The sequence below is a fragment of the Nicotiana tabacum genome, chromosome 12, assembly GCF_000715075.1.
Source record: "Nicotiana tabacum cultivar K326 chromosome 12, ASM71507v2, whole genome shotgun sequence".
In the NCBI taxonomy this organism is placed as follows: Eukaryota; Viridiplantae; Streptophyta; class Magnoliopsida; order Solanales; family Solanaceae; genus Nicotiana; species Nicotiana tabacum.
Window position 1 is genome coordinate 6,233,286 of NC_134091.1, and position 13,622 is coordinate 6,246,907.

A 13,622-nucleotide genomic window follows, 5' to 3' on the forward strand; every position below is an offset into this window, starting at 1 on the left:
CCTTGCAATTACAATAAAATGGTGGTCGCATACAAGGAAAGGAAGTTGTGGGAGAAGTAAATGAAACAAACCAATCTAGGAAGTATCAAAACCCAGAAGAATTGAACAAAACAAAGCAGAAGCGGTTTCCACTCAAGAATCCGATTAGCGCTGAAAAAGCAGAGGAATTTTTCCGAAAGATGAAAACCTTGGAGTATGCTGTAATTGATCAACTTAGAAAGACTTCCTCCCAGGTTTCACTTTTGTCGTTGTTGATAAGCTCACATAAACATAAAAAGTGCTTCTAAAGACGTTGAATGAGGCATATGATCCGATTGAGACCACGGTTGAACAGTTGGAAAGAATGGCAGAGCGGTTTTTCGAGGTCAACCGAATCTCCTTCAGTCAAAATGACTTGCCTCCAGAAGGAGACGCCTACAACAAATCCCTTCACTTGACTGTCAAGTGTGAAGGATATTATGTGAAAAGGGTTATGTTAGATGGTGGATCTGGAGTTGACATTTGCCCACTATCAACATTACAAAGGATGGAAATTGGGACTGAAAGGATTAGACCCAATAATATTTGCGTACGTGCTTTCGACGGTGTCAAACAGGATACTATAGGGCAGATTGACTTGGTTCTAACTATTGACCCAGTAGATTTTGAAGTAACATTCCAAGTTCTAGACATTGACACTTCTTATAACTTTCTCTTAGGAAGACCATGGACCTATGCCGCAGAAGCCGTGCCCTCTACTATCCACCAATGGGTCAAGTTCAAACATGAAAATCAAGAAATATTTGTCCACGAAGAAGATGAATAGTCAATCTATAGGGATTCGTCAGTCCCATGTTTGGAGGCTAGAGAGGGTAGTGAACACATTGTCTACCAAGCCATTGAAATCGTGGTTGCCGACCAGTGCGAGGAAGGAACCCCATGTCCTCAACCCTACTTGTCAAACGCATCAATCATGGTTGCCAGCGAAATGATCAAACATGGGTACAAGCCCGGGAAAGGGCTCGGGGTATCCTTACAAGGTATTACAGAGCCTGTCACTTTGACTGTCAGCGAGAAGTTCTTTGGCATAGGCTTTCAAGCTACCGAGGCCGACGTTAAATAGGCTAATGAATGTAAGAACAATGGTTGGGCCCGGCCTCAGCCAGTCCCACACCTTGCCAGGTCATTTGTTAAGCCAAGGTATATAGAAGAAGAAGAATAACAAGAAGAAGAAGAAGAAGAAGAAGAGGCCTTCATGGCCGAAGAAATTGAGGACATATGTCGGGAAATGAGGCAAATGTTGTAACAGGTTCACATGGTCAAACCGGGCGAAGGCTCAAGCACTGCTGAGGTGCAATATATGGAGTCAGGCGGGAATCCCGGTAGTTTAGTCTTGCCATATTTTCTACATTTCGAGTTATTTCAGGGTGTAACTCGAATGTTTTTAGTTTGTTGTCTTTTAAATTCCGATGTAAACCCTCATATCTTCAAATTCAATGAAATAAAATCAACATTTCATCGTCTATGAATCACTTTCTATTATTCTTTCTAATTTTGTTATTTTTCTCATATTTCTCTTTTCAGTTCTAGTAATGCAGACTTCATGCCCAGATCCTAACACGCTGTCTAACTGTGAAATAATGAATCATGAATTGGAATACGATGAAGATGAGGCTTTTAGGGAAACAAATTGAGAACTCGAACAATTTGAGAATAAACCTAAGCCAAACTTAAATGAAACTAAGCCAGTCAATTTGGGTAGTCCAGAAGAGATCCGGGAAACCATGATAAGCATTCACGCCAATGAAAGCACTAGTGATGCATTGATCCAACTTTTGTTCAAATTCAAAGATGTGTTTGCATGGTCCTATGATGATATGCTGGGACTGAGTGTTGATTTGGTAGTGCATAAATTGCCAACTTATCCTGGTTTCTCACCTGTCCAACAAAAGCAAAGAAAGTTTAAGACGGACATCAGCGATAAGATCAAGGAAGAAGTCACCAAACAATTAAAAACTGGTGTGATCCGAGTTATTCGATACACCATGTGGTTAGCTAATGTGGTCCCAGTACCAAAGAAGGATGGGAAAACCCGAGTGTGTGTTGATTATCAGGATTTGAACAAAGCAAGCCCAAAGGACAACTTTCTATCACCGAACATCCACATTCTTGTCGACAATTGTGCCAAACATGAGATACAGTCTTTTGTGGATTGTTACGCTGGGTACCACCAGGTTCTAGTGGATGAATAAGACGCAGAAAGACAGCCTTCACCACACCCTGGGGAACCTACTATTATCGGGTCATGCTGTTTGGTTTAAAGAATGCTAGGGCAACTTATATGAGAGCTATAACTGCCATCTTCCATGACATGATACACCAGGAAATTGAGGTGTATGTGGATGATATGATCATTAAATCTAGAACACAGGATGACCATGTGCGGGATCTGAGAAAGTTCTTCGAGCGTTTGCGCAAGTATGAATTAAAGTTAAATCTAGTTAAGTGTGTATTCAGAGTTCCATCTTGGAAACTTCTGGGGTTTATAGTCAGTCGGAGGGGTATCGAGTTAGATCCAACAAAGATAAAGTCTATTCGGGATTTACCACCTCCGAGAACCAAGAAAGAGGTCATGAGTCTGTTGGGAAGATTGAATTACATCAGCAAGTTCATTGCTCAACTGACTACAATATGTGAGACCATATTTAAGTTGCTAAAGAAAGACGCGACGATTAAATAGACAGATGAGTGTCAAGAGGCTTTTGATAAAATCAAAGAATACCTATCAACTCCGCCGGTGTTGGTTCCACCTGAGCCTGGAAGACCTTTCTTGTACTTAATAGTCTTGAAGAATTCTTTTGGTTGTTTTCTCGGGCAACATGATGCGACTGAAAAGAAACAACAAGCCATATACTACTTGAGTAAGAAATTTACTGGTTACGAAGCCAAGTAGACTCTTTTAGAAAGAACTTGATGTGACCTAACTTGGGTCGCTCAGAAGCTTAGGCATTACTTGTTGGCCTATACCACATATCTCATAACCAGATTAGACCCCCTAAAGTACATATTCAAAAAATTGATGCCCACGGGAAGGCTAGCAAAATGACAGATCCTGCTTACTGAGTTCGACATTGTTTATGTCACCCGCACGGCCATGAAAGCCCAAGCCTTGGATGATCATTTAGCTGAGAACCCAGTGAATGATGAATACCAATCTTTGAGTACTTACTTCCCGAACGAGGAAGTGAATTCAGTTGAAGTAATTCCAGAAGGCGCCAACGCTTGGAAAATATTCTTTGATGGAGTTGTAAATGCAAAAGGTGTCGGGATTGGGGCAATATTGATTTCGCCCACTGGTCAGCACTATCCAGCCATAGCCCGGCTCTGGCTCTTCTGTACAAACACTGAGTATGAAGCCTGCATTATGGTCATGAATATGGTAGTTGACATGGATGTGGAAAACTTGCTAATCATGGGAGATTCTGACCTGATTATTCGGCAAGCTCAAGGTGAATGGGAAACTTGGGACATCAAGCTTATCCTATCATGCAACATGTGGAAGATTTGAGTAAACGGCTCAAATCTATTGAATTTATGTACATCCCTCGATTCCATAATGATTTAGCTGATGGACTAGCTGCCTTGGCGGCAATGTTGCCATATCCGAGTAATGTCCATATTGACCCATTGGAGATCCAAATTCGAGAAAGACATGGTTATTGCAATACAGTTGAAATAAAACTAGATATTCAGTCATGGTATCATGATATCAAAAGATTTTTGAAAACAAAGGAATACCCGAGAAAGCTAGTGGAGACCAAAAGAGAACCATTAGAAGGCTAGCCAGCAGTTTCTTCTTGAGCGGGGAGGTCTTGTACAAAAGAACTCCAGATTTGAATCTTTTAAGGTGCGTAGACGCCCAAGAGGCTAGAAAGATCATGAACGAAGTGCATTTGAGAGTATGTGGACCCCACATGAATGGATCTGTCTTTGCAAAGAAAATCCTTCGGGCAGGTTATTACTGGATGACCATGGAAAAGGATTGCTTTAGCTTTGTCCAAAAGTGTCATCGGTGTCAGATACACGGTGACCTGATTCATCACCGCCTTCAAAGTTTCATCCTATGTCAGCACCTTAGTTGTTCGTTGCCTGGGGTATGGATGTCAATGGGCTGATCGAACCAAAAGCTTCAAATGAGCACAGATTCATCCTGGTTGCCATTGATTATTTCACAAAATGGGTTGAAGCAGTCACTTTCAAAGCCGTCACTAAGAAAGCGGTGGTGGACTTCGTGCATTCCAACATCATTTGTCGTTTTGGTATTCCTAAAACTATCATTACAGACAATGCTACAAATTTGAATAGCCATTTGATGAGGGAGGTATGCGAACAATTTAAGATCACGCGTCGTAACTCTACCTATCGGCCCAAAGCTAATGGTGTTGTTGAAGCAGCAAACAAGAATATCAAGAAGATCTTCAGGAAAATGATCCAAAATTCTAGACAATATCATGAGAAACTGCCTTGTGCATTATTGGGATACCGCACAACCATGCGCACATCAGTTGGGGCAACATCCTATTTATTGGTTTATGGCACTGAAGCCGTAATGCCTACAGAAGTTGAGATTCCCTCTTTTCGAATCATTGTTGAAGCTGAGATTGAGGATGATGAATGGGTCAAGACCCATTTAGAACAATTAACCATGATTGATAAAAAGCGGATGGCCGCAGTCTACCACGGGCAGTTGTATCAACAAAGAATGGCTCGTGCCTACAACAAGAAAGTACGACCTAGAAACTTTGAAGTGGGGAAACTCACTTTGAGACGTATTCTCCCACATCATGAGGAAGCAAAAGGAAAATTTGCTCCAAATTAGAAAGGTCCGTACATTGTAAGAAAATTGTTGCCGAAAGGAGCACTATATTTAGGAGACATTGAAGGAAATGATCCCAAAACAGCTGTTACGCGATTTTAATACTTTCTAATTGGGATGGCAAAGGATTTATTTCTCGCTACCCAAACACTATCAGTCCTTTGCAAACCCTTTGATCCGGTTACTCTTCTTTGATTACCCTCTTTGTAACCAAGAAGTTGTTATGAAACAAAATGATGAAAAATGAAGCAAAACAAAACAAAAGAAAAACAAAAATAAAAGTTTTCCTTGAACTACGTTCGACTTGATTCCGAAAGGATACGTAGGTAGCCTCTCTCTGAGGTTCAGTCGCACCAAAACAAAATCCACATTTCCCCAAAGTCGAAACTGGGGCAGAAGTTACAATGATCCAGCAATAGTTTTTGCCTGAAAGGCTCCAAAGTTGTAATTCAATTCAAATTCTTTTTACCCAAATCTTGTTCAAGTCCTTCAGATCAATTGGCAAATATGTTCAAATTAGAAGATATATTTACTTGTATCTGATACAATCAAATGAGAGAAATAAAATGAGAGAGTCTTATTGGTAAAAATCCACACGGGCATCGTAAGGCAATGGTAGGCAGAGAAATTGAAAATGAAAGAGTTTTGTTAGTGAAAACTCACAAAGAGCACTATAAGGCGATGTTAAGAAGATAAATGAGAGAGGTCAGCTGTTGAAAACCCATAAAGGGCACCACTAATCGAAAAGGGGATCCACACAGCCATCGGCATCGACAGAGTCCTAGCAAGGTTTCTCAGTTTTGAGATATGAGTTACGATGAATTTATGAGAGTTGGACAGTCTATATAGATCGGGCATCCAGTCCAAGAGGCATGTCGTGTTCATTAAAGTCCGCATGCACTCCAGATAAGTCGTCATTTCCTTCCGAAATAGATACCTCTCGTCTAAGTTCATTTGTCCATTTCTTTGTTTGATTTTCTTTGAATCTCTTTCGGTCTAATTATGTTTCAAAACTAAGACAAATAAAAGATGGCAAGATTAATTTATAGGGTTTTTGTTTGATACAAGTCGATATTCAAGAAGGCACCCAGCCTCAACGGGTGCATCGAGTCGACTTCGACTGGGCATGATGGTCGATGCTCTAGAGTCGAAAACTCCCAAAAAGAAAGGAAATCAAAGTCAAATGCCCACAAGGCAAAATAAATTTGAAAAGGTTAAGTCTCACATGGTTAACCATCGTGTTAAAGTTAATATCCCCAGGTTTAGGAATGAAACCAATCCCTAGAGAGCAAGCAAGAAATGGAGACCTTTATCGAAGGAGTCGGGCCGAGATCAAGTGAATGAAACTCTCAAGACCACAAAAAACCAACCACTATTTCAAACTGATAAATTATTCTTTGTTTGAAAAACAGGAAAAACAAGTGTAATTCAAAGCAACCTTGCAAGAAGCAGGTGCAACAAAAGCAAACCACGTAGAGACTAAAATGGTTATGCAGCAATAGTTAACTCAGGAGGGAAGTCCCCTCCAAATTCTTTACTCATTCTCTTAAATAAAATTGATGAAAAATGAAATGCAAAGAAAGAAAAGAAGAAAAGTTCAAAGCCATGGTAGTATAGGATCACCAATACCTAACTGCATCTTTTCCAACATATGGTCACACTCCCTAGTTGATGCCAACATAACCTGATGACTTTGTCAACATAGGGTCTCATTTCCTAGTTGATGCCAGCATAACCTGACGACTTTTTACTTGATGCTAGCATAACCTGATAACTTTTATAACATAGGGTCTCACTCCTTAGTTGATGCTAGTATAACCTGATGACTTTTCCAACATAAGGTCTCACTCCCTAGTTGATTCTAGCATAACCTGATGACTTTTCCAACATATGGTCCCACTCTCTAGTTGATGCCAGCATAACCTGGTGAATTTTCCAACATACGATCTCACTCCTTAGTTGATGACAATAGGGTCTTCAATTCCTAGTTGATTTCATTTTAGATATAGGGTCTCCACTCCCAATCTCTTTTTCCCAAGGATACACAAACCTGGCTTTTATTGCTTTCAATAATGAAGTAGTATAGAGTTGTGGTTACCAATAACTCACGAAATTTTCCAAGTGAAAACTGGGGCAGAAAAATTCTGTTCGTTTGTTATTTTGGTGTCTGAGCATGTTATACCTCGAGACATAGGGTTCGAGATGACCAAAAAAAGAAGTCTCAATCCAGAATAAAAGAAAAAGAAGTGAACTCAAAGTGCAGAAGTAGAGAAGGGACGCGGACTGCTCAAGACATGATTGAAGTCACAAGATTTGCATGTCCCACATTGATCCGTGAAGCTGGGGAAAAAAAGAATGAACTGGCACCTGCAGTAACAAGCATCAAGATTCATATCAGAGTCTAAGTGAAAACCAATCAAGACTCAAGATCAAGCTTCAAAAGACTTATAGATAGGAATCTTGTAACTCGTAGATGATAGGCTTAGTTAGTCTTTTTCATTTGGATTTTGTTGTTATAGCAGGACCACGGACCGGAGCCTCGACGGAACCTCATTCGGCTCTGCAACTCATTAATTCTATCATTCTCCAAAACTACACTAACCTGATTCCTTTATAGTCAAGGATATGTAGGCAACCTCTGAAGCAAGGCTCGGTCAAACTTTTTCAAAATGCTTCTCATGGAGTATCCAAACGGGCAAATATCGCTCGTAATTACTCACTTTATCTTTGCCCAAAAATCCTTCATGTTTCCGAGCAAATAGGGGCAGCTGTGAGCACCTAATTTTTTCTCCATATGGAAATTACTCCTAAAAATAGACCAAAAATAATTTTAAATGAGTGTAGGAGTTTTTCTTTACTTAGTTGCATTTTAGCATTTTTAGTATCTTAAATCATTGAAAACCCATAAAAATTGTCACATTTTAATTTCATATCATCTTAGGTTTAATTTACACTTTAGAAATTAATTACTCTTTAATTGTTAGAATTAATACATAAAAATCAAAAAAAAAATTGCATGCATTTGTTAATAGATAAATAGAATTAATTTTGCTAACTAGATTTAAGTTAGAGTCTAATTTAGGATTTTTCTTTAGCTTGTTTATGATTTTAATTAATAAAATTAGATTTTTAAAATTAACGAAAAGAGAGAAAAATAAAGAAAAGAGGAGTTTTATTTGGTCTTGTTCAAGACTAGGCCAAAAATGTATAAATTGGCCCAAAACTTAACCCAATTCTCTAGACCACTACCCAAAACCCAATATCCCCTCATCTCTAAAATACACTCTAATTCCCTCTACATAAAATACTAGACCTAATTTTAATTCCCACACACACCTACACCTTGACAACAACCGTTTTTCCCTCAAAAATAGATCTGAGAGAGCCTACCCCATCTTCTTCCTTAAACAACCAAAAAAACTAGGGCCAAAGAGAACCAGCAGAGGCAGCTGAAGCTCGCCTGCTTCTCCTCCTTCAATAGAGGCAGCTTCCTTCTTCGTCCTAAAATCACGCCCGAAGCCACTCCAAATCCAACCGAAAAAAAACTTTAAAATAATCTGAAAACCTCAGCCAAACACCATCCTTTTACACCTGAAACCAAGCTCAAAACCAGCTGAAAAATCAGTCGCAAAACCAGTCAAAAACCAGCTTTCAAACCTCCATAAACACAGCTGAAAAATACCATGTAAATCAGTCACGTAACAACCTTAAACTAGCTGCAAATAGCCATGAAATCCCCTCAAAACCCAGTTGCAAACACATTCCAAAATAGCTCCAAAATCCAGCTTTATCTCCACCCCAAACCCAGCTAAAAACAGTCACGAAATCATCTCTAAAAATCGATCAAAATTTCACTAAAAACAGTCGAAAAACAACCACAAAACTACTAAAAATAACTCCCAAAACCCAGCAAAATCACCTCCAAAAAGCTCTTCAAACACTGTAAAAAATGCATCAGCAGTTCTGGAAAAACGCAGCAGCGGTTGGTTTCTCATATTCCATTTCCAAAATCAGTTTTGAAGCCATTTGAACTTAGTCCATCAAGGTCGTCGAGGTCCCCTGGTTTGAGGTTCTCGTTTGCTTGACGATTCGTTAATACTTGCAACTGTAAAGGTTCGATCTTGTTTCAGATTCTATGTAAATACTTGAATTCTTAGTTTGTTGTTTTGGTTGGAATTATTTTACATGTTTTGATTAGTTATTTCCTTATTACTTCTTTTTCGGTTTGTTTAGCGAGTTCTTTCATGAGATTTGCATATTGTTGCTTCCCTGTTACTCTTGATTTGTGAACAAGGTTGCTTTATTTGGTCAATTGGAGTTCAAACTTGCTATGTGGTCATACATGTTTTATGGTGTTATTTGGTTCATTTTAATCCGTTGGTAATTAGTCTACAACAACTCAACAGTAATATGATTTGTAAATGAACTCATTTATGTGCTTAACTGTTCACTTTGTTCATTTATGCAAACTTAATGAGTAGTTCAATTGTCGTAATCTCTTACTCAGTTATGTTAAGTTTGGACACCTGTGCTTGAGGCATGGTACATGGTGGCAAATTACTCTCTCATTTGGGGGAAAGTTTATATGTGCATGTGAGGGAAATGAACCTTTACCCTATACGATTAGGTTAGTATTGCAAAGCCAGTTATCTTAATATTATGCTGCCCAATTACGACTCACATAGCATTGGGCATTTACATCTAGTCTGAAATATATGAAAATACCTTATAGACATGATTATAGTTTGGGTATACTTTAAATCGAACTAACTATTACAATCATGTACACACATACGTGACATAGTTGTGATGCCAAAAATAAACCAAGGTATACGTTCGCGTGACCATGGTCAAACCTTTTATTAAATAAAATGCCTTAATCAAATATTCATAGAAATGCTTAAGGCGCGGTTTTTAAATTACTATCGTGATTGCGATTTTTTCGAATAAATCAAAGTTTGTGTTCGCGCGACTTTGACCAATCCTTTTTTTTCTTAAATAAACTAAGTGTTCGGAATTGTGTATACGTACGTGTGACATGATTTTTGACACACTAAAACTAAAAAGTATACGTACTTGTAACTCATCTTAAGTTAATTCTTTAAATAGGGATTATCAAGTGATTAATAGCGGTACAAGGTAAAATAAACATAGGTCCTAAAATGAGTAATTAGACAAAATAAGCCAAGTATAAATTGCTAAGCGATTGTGCTAAAACCATGGAACCCAGGAATGCCTAACACCTTCCCACGGGTTAACAGAATTCCTTACCTAGTTTTTCTGGTTTCGTAGACTTTTATATGAAGTCAAATTTTCCTCGATTTGGGATTTAAAATAAACCGATGACTTGGAAAACCATAAATTATTTCAAGTGGCGACTCTGAAATTAAATAAATAATCTCACATCGATTAATGTTACTTAAATTGGAAAAACTCCCTTATATCCCCCCTCGGGTAAAAAGGAGGTGTGACAATGAGCTTGTTTTGACTCCCACTCTATCGGGAGTTCATCCTATTTTCCACGTTTCTATGCTCCAGAAGCATCATGCCGACAGGTCGCATGTGTTAGATAACATCACGGTTCAGCTATATGAGAGCATAGGTTATGAGGAGGAAACAATTGTCATTGTTGACAGGCAGGTTCGCCAGTTGAGGTCCAAGAAGATTTATACGATAAAGGTTCAGTGGAGGGGTCAACCAATCAAGGAGGTAAATTGGGAGACCGGGGAGGACATGCGGAGCAGATATTCGCACTTATTCGGCACTTCAGGTATGATCCTAGACCCCTTCGAAGACGAACATTTGTTTAAGAGATGGAGAATGTAACGACTTGACTAATCGTTTTGCTTTTTAGATCCTCGTTCCTCTAATTAAGACTCCCTGTATGTGCTTTTACTATTTTATAACTTGCGGGGATGGTTAGTTCGAGTTTGAAAGGGTTCGGATTGAAATCGGAATACTTAGTTCCTTAATATTGGCTTTAAAGGGTTAAGTTTGACTTGAGTCAACATTTTGAGTAAATGACCTCAAAACTAGGATTTGACAGTCACAATAGGTTCGTAAAATAATTTTGAACTTTGGTATATGTTCGGATCGGGTTTTGGATGACCCGGGAGTGTTTCGACCCTTAATATTGAAAGTTGGCACATTGAAGATTTTGAAGTTTTTTATATTTGGTTTGAAGTAAGTTTTGGCGTTATCGAGGTCCCTTTGAGATTCCAAATCCGTGAATTGTTATATATGGTGATTTAAGACTTGCACGCAAAATTTGGCATCATTCCGAGTAGTCTAAGTATGATTCGGCGCGTTCAAAGCAAGTTAAAAACTCGAAGTTCATAATTTGATTCAATTTGATTTTGGGGTGTGATTCCTAGTTTCGATGTTGTTTTACGCACTTTGAGAGTTCGAGCAGGTTTGTTTTATGTTAGTGGACTTGTTGGTGCACTTGTACGGGATCCCGGGTGGCTCGAGTGAGTTTCGAGTTGAGTTCCAAAAATCTGGTGTGCTGGTTCTGGTTTCCTTCTTCGCGAATGTGAGAGCTGTGTCGCGTTTGCGGAGAAGGAAATAGTGAGGGACTGAGATTTCTCTACGTGTTCACGACCCCTTGCCCGCGTTTGCAAAGGTCTGAAACCTATGACCTCCGCGTTCGGGTGAGGAGGCCCGTGTTCGCGTAGAGAAATGGGCCTGGGGGCGGGGGGAGGCTGAGCTTCTTCTTCTTCGCGTTCTCAAGTTGGACCCCACGTTCGCAAAGCTTAGGCTCGTCAGCCTTCACGTTCCCGTGTGGTTCCTCGCGTTCACGATGGCTATTTTCCTGGGGGCCCGGGCAGATAGCCTTCACGATCACAATGACCTTTTCGCGATCGCGAAGAAGGCAGACCTAGGCAGTGAGGTTCATTTAAGACGGGACTTAGGCCATTTTGGGTTCATTTATTTTACTTCTTGGATGATTTTGGAGCTTATTAGAGAGGGGTTTCCACCTAGATATTGAAGGTAAGTAATTTTCACCCAATGTAAGTTCAATACATAGATTGTAGGTAGATTTTAACATGTAAAATTATGAAAATTATGGGTTTAGTTGAAAAATCTAGGTTTTTGATAAAAATGGGATTTGACCACGAAAATGATTATGGAATTCGGTGAAAATTATATATTTGAGTTCGTGAGATTATGGGTAACATTTATCTTCGAAAAATTTTCGGAATCTAGGCACGTGGGCCCGGGAGTAAATTTTAGGAATCTTCCAATTTGGGTTGGGTAATTACTCTAATAGTTAAATTATGAAGTTTTGATTATATATTGATTAATTTATATAATATTTGACTAGTTTCGGATTGTTCGCACCGAGTTGAGGCTTTAGAACGAATTTGTGGGTCGGAAAGTGAACCTGGAGACGAGATAAGTCTCTTGCCTAACCTTGTGAGAGGGAATATATCCAAATAGGTGTTTTAAATTACTATTTGTTTCTATTTGTGGGGGGGAGATACATACGTACTAGGTTACGAGAGTCCATGCGTAGCTACTAATCATGCTAAGTTCAGGTAGTTTAGGTCCCAAATCATGAAATACTTGAGTTGTTTGCACTCTACTTATTAATTTAAGTGCCTAGATTATATTGAAACTTGATAAAGAATTCTTAAAGACTGAACTTCACTTACTTTGAGTTTGGCGGACTACTTGACTGTTAATGAAAATTGTGTTCCTTGTGTATAATTGCGTGATAGCTTTAATTTGGGTGTTCATAGAATATTCTCTCTTCTTGTGGAGTGGGCCGAATGCCTCGACGGTATAACAGACGCATCTATGGTTCGTGTCGCTCGACCATCGACAGTGTACACATTATTCTGGATCGGACAGTACAACCTCGGCATAAATCGTGCGTAATAATGTTTGGAGCCCGAATACACTTGATATTATATTTATGACTTAAGAGGTTATAATTTATTTGATGGCCCAAAATTGTTGAAGTTCGTGTCGTGTCAATGGGAGATTCTAATTGATTATTATTTAAGGAACCATTTATTTATTGTTTGTTATTGTGTTATTATTGTTGTTGTTATTCACGTACACCATGCCTATTAGAATTTATGTATTTAATTATTATTGGCCCGTAGTAAGTATCGAAGCCGACCCATCGTCACTACTTCTTCGAAGTTAGACAAGATACTTATAAGGTACATGTTGTTTATGTACACACGCTACACTTCTGCATTGATCGTGCAACATCTGAGGCAGGTGCATCTAGCGGTTATTCCGGCGCGCACCCCCCAATACCCCGAGGCTTAGTGGTGAGCTGCCTTCTGAGTCCGTTCTGCAGCACCCGGAGTCTCTCTTTTGCATTTTATTTTCTGTCTACTCTATTTGAGACAGTAGCTTAGTGTTTTGTATATTGTACTAGTTGCTCATTTACTTATGATACAGGGTCTTGAAATACATGCTAGTAGGCTTTATGATTTTTGAGTATTTATAATACTACATTTGCTTTTTTACCTGTTTTCGCTTTACTTTGTTAAATTCTTCTACCCCTTGCTTTCTTTAATAAATAGAATTTCAACTACTAAAAAAATTATTAAAAAGGAACAATCACTTAGTTAGTTCACTGTTTATTTGCCTAGCGACGATGTTGGGCGTCATCATGGCCTATCTAAGGGCCTATCTAAGAAATGGGTCGTGATAGCAACAAGGATTTGAAAAAAGTCAGCAATTAAGTGGTTGAAACACACACAACATTGTCAAATTCAATTTATTTTTGAACCAAAACTGGTACAAA

The 13,622-nt window shown here is 38.9% G+C and overlaps 1 long non-coding RNA gene across 1 annotated transcript; it reads left to right on the plus strand.

Annotated features, from left to right (window-relative positions):
* The first annotated feature begins 8,126 nt into the window (after window positions 1–8,126).
* Window positions 8,127–13,341, plus strand: LOC142166787 (uncharacterized). The gene is made up of 2 exons (XR_012697181.1): window positions 8,127–10,625; window positions 12,598–13,341. It is a non-coding gene; the product is annotated as an uncharacterized LOC142166787 (long non-coding RNA).
* Window positions 13,342–13,622: the final 281 nt, after the last annotated feature.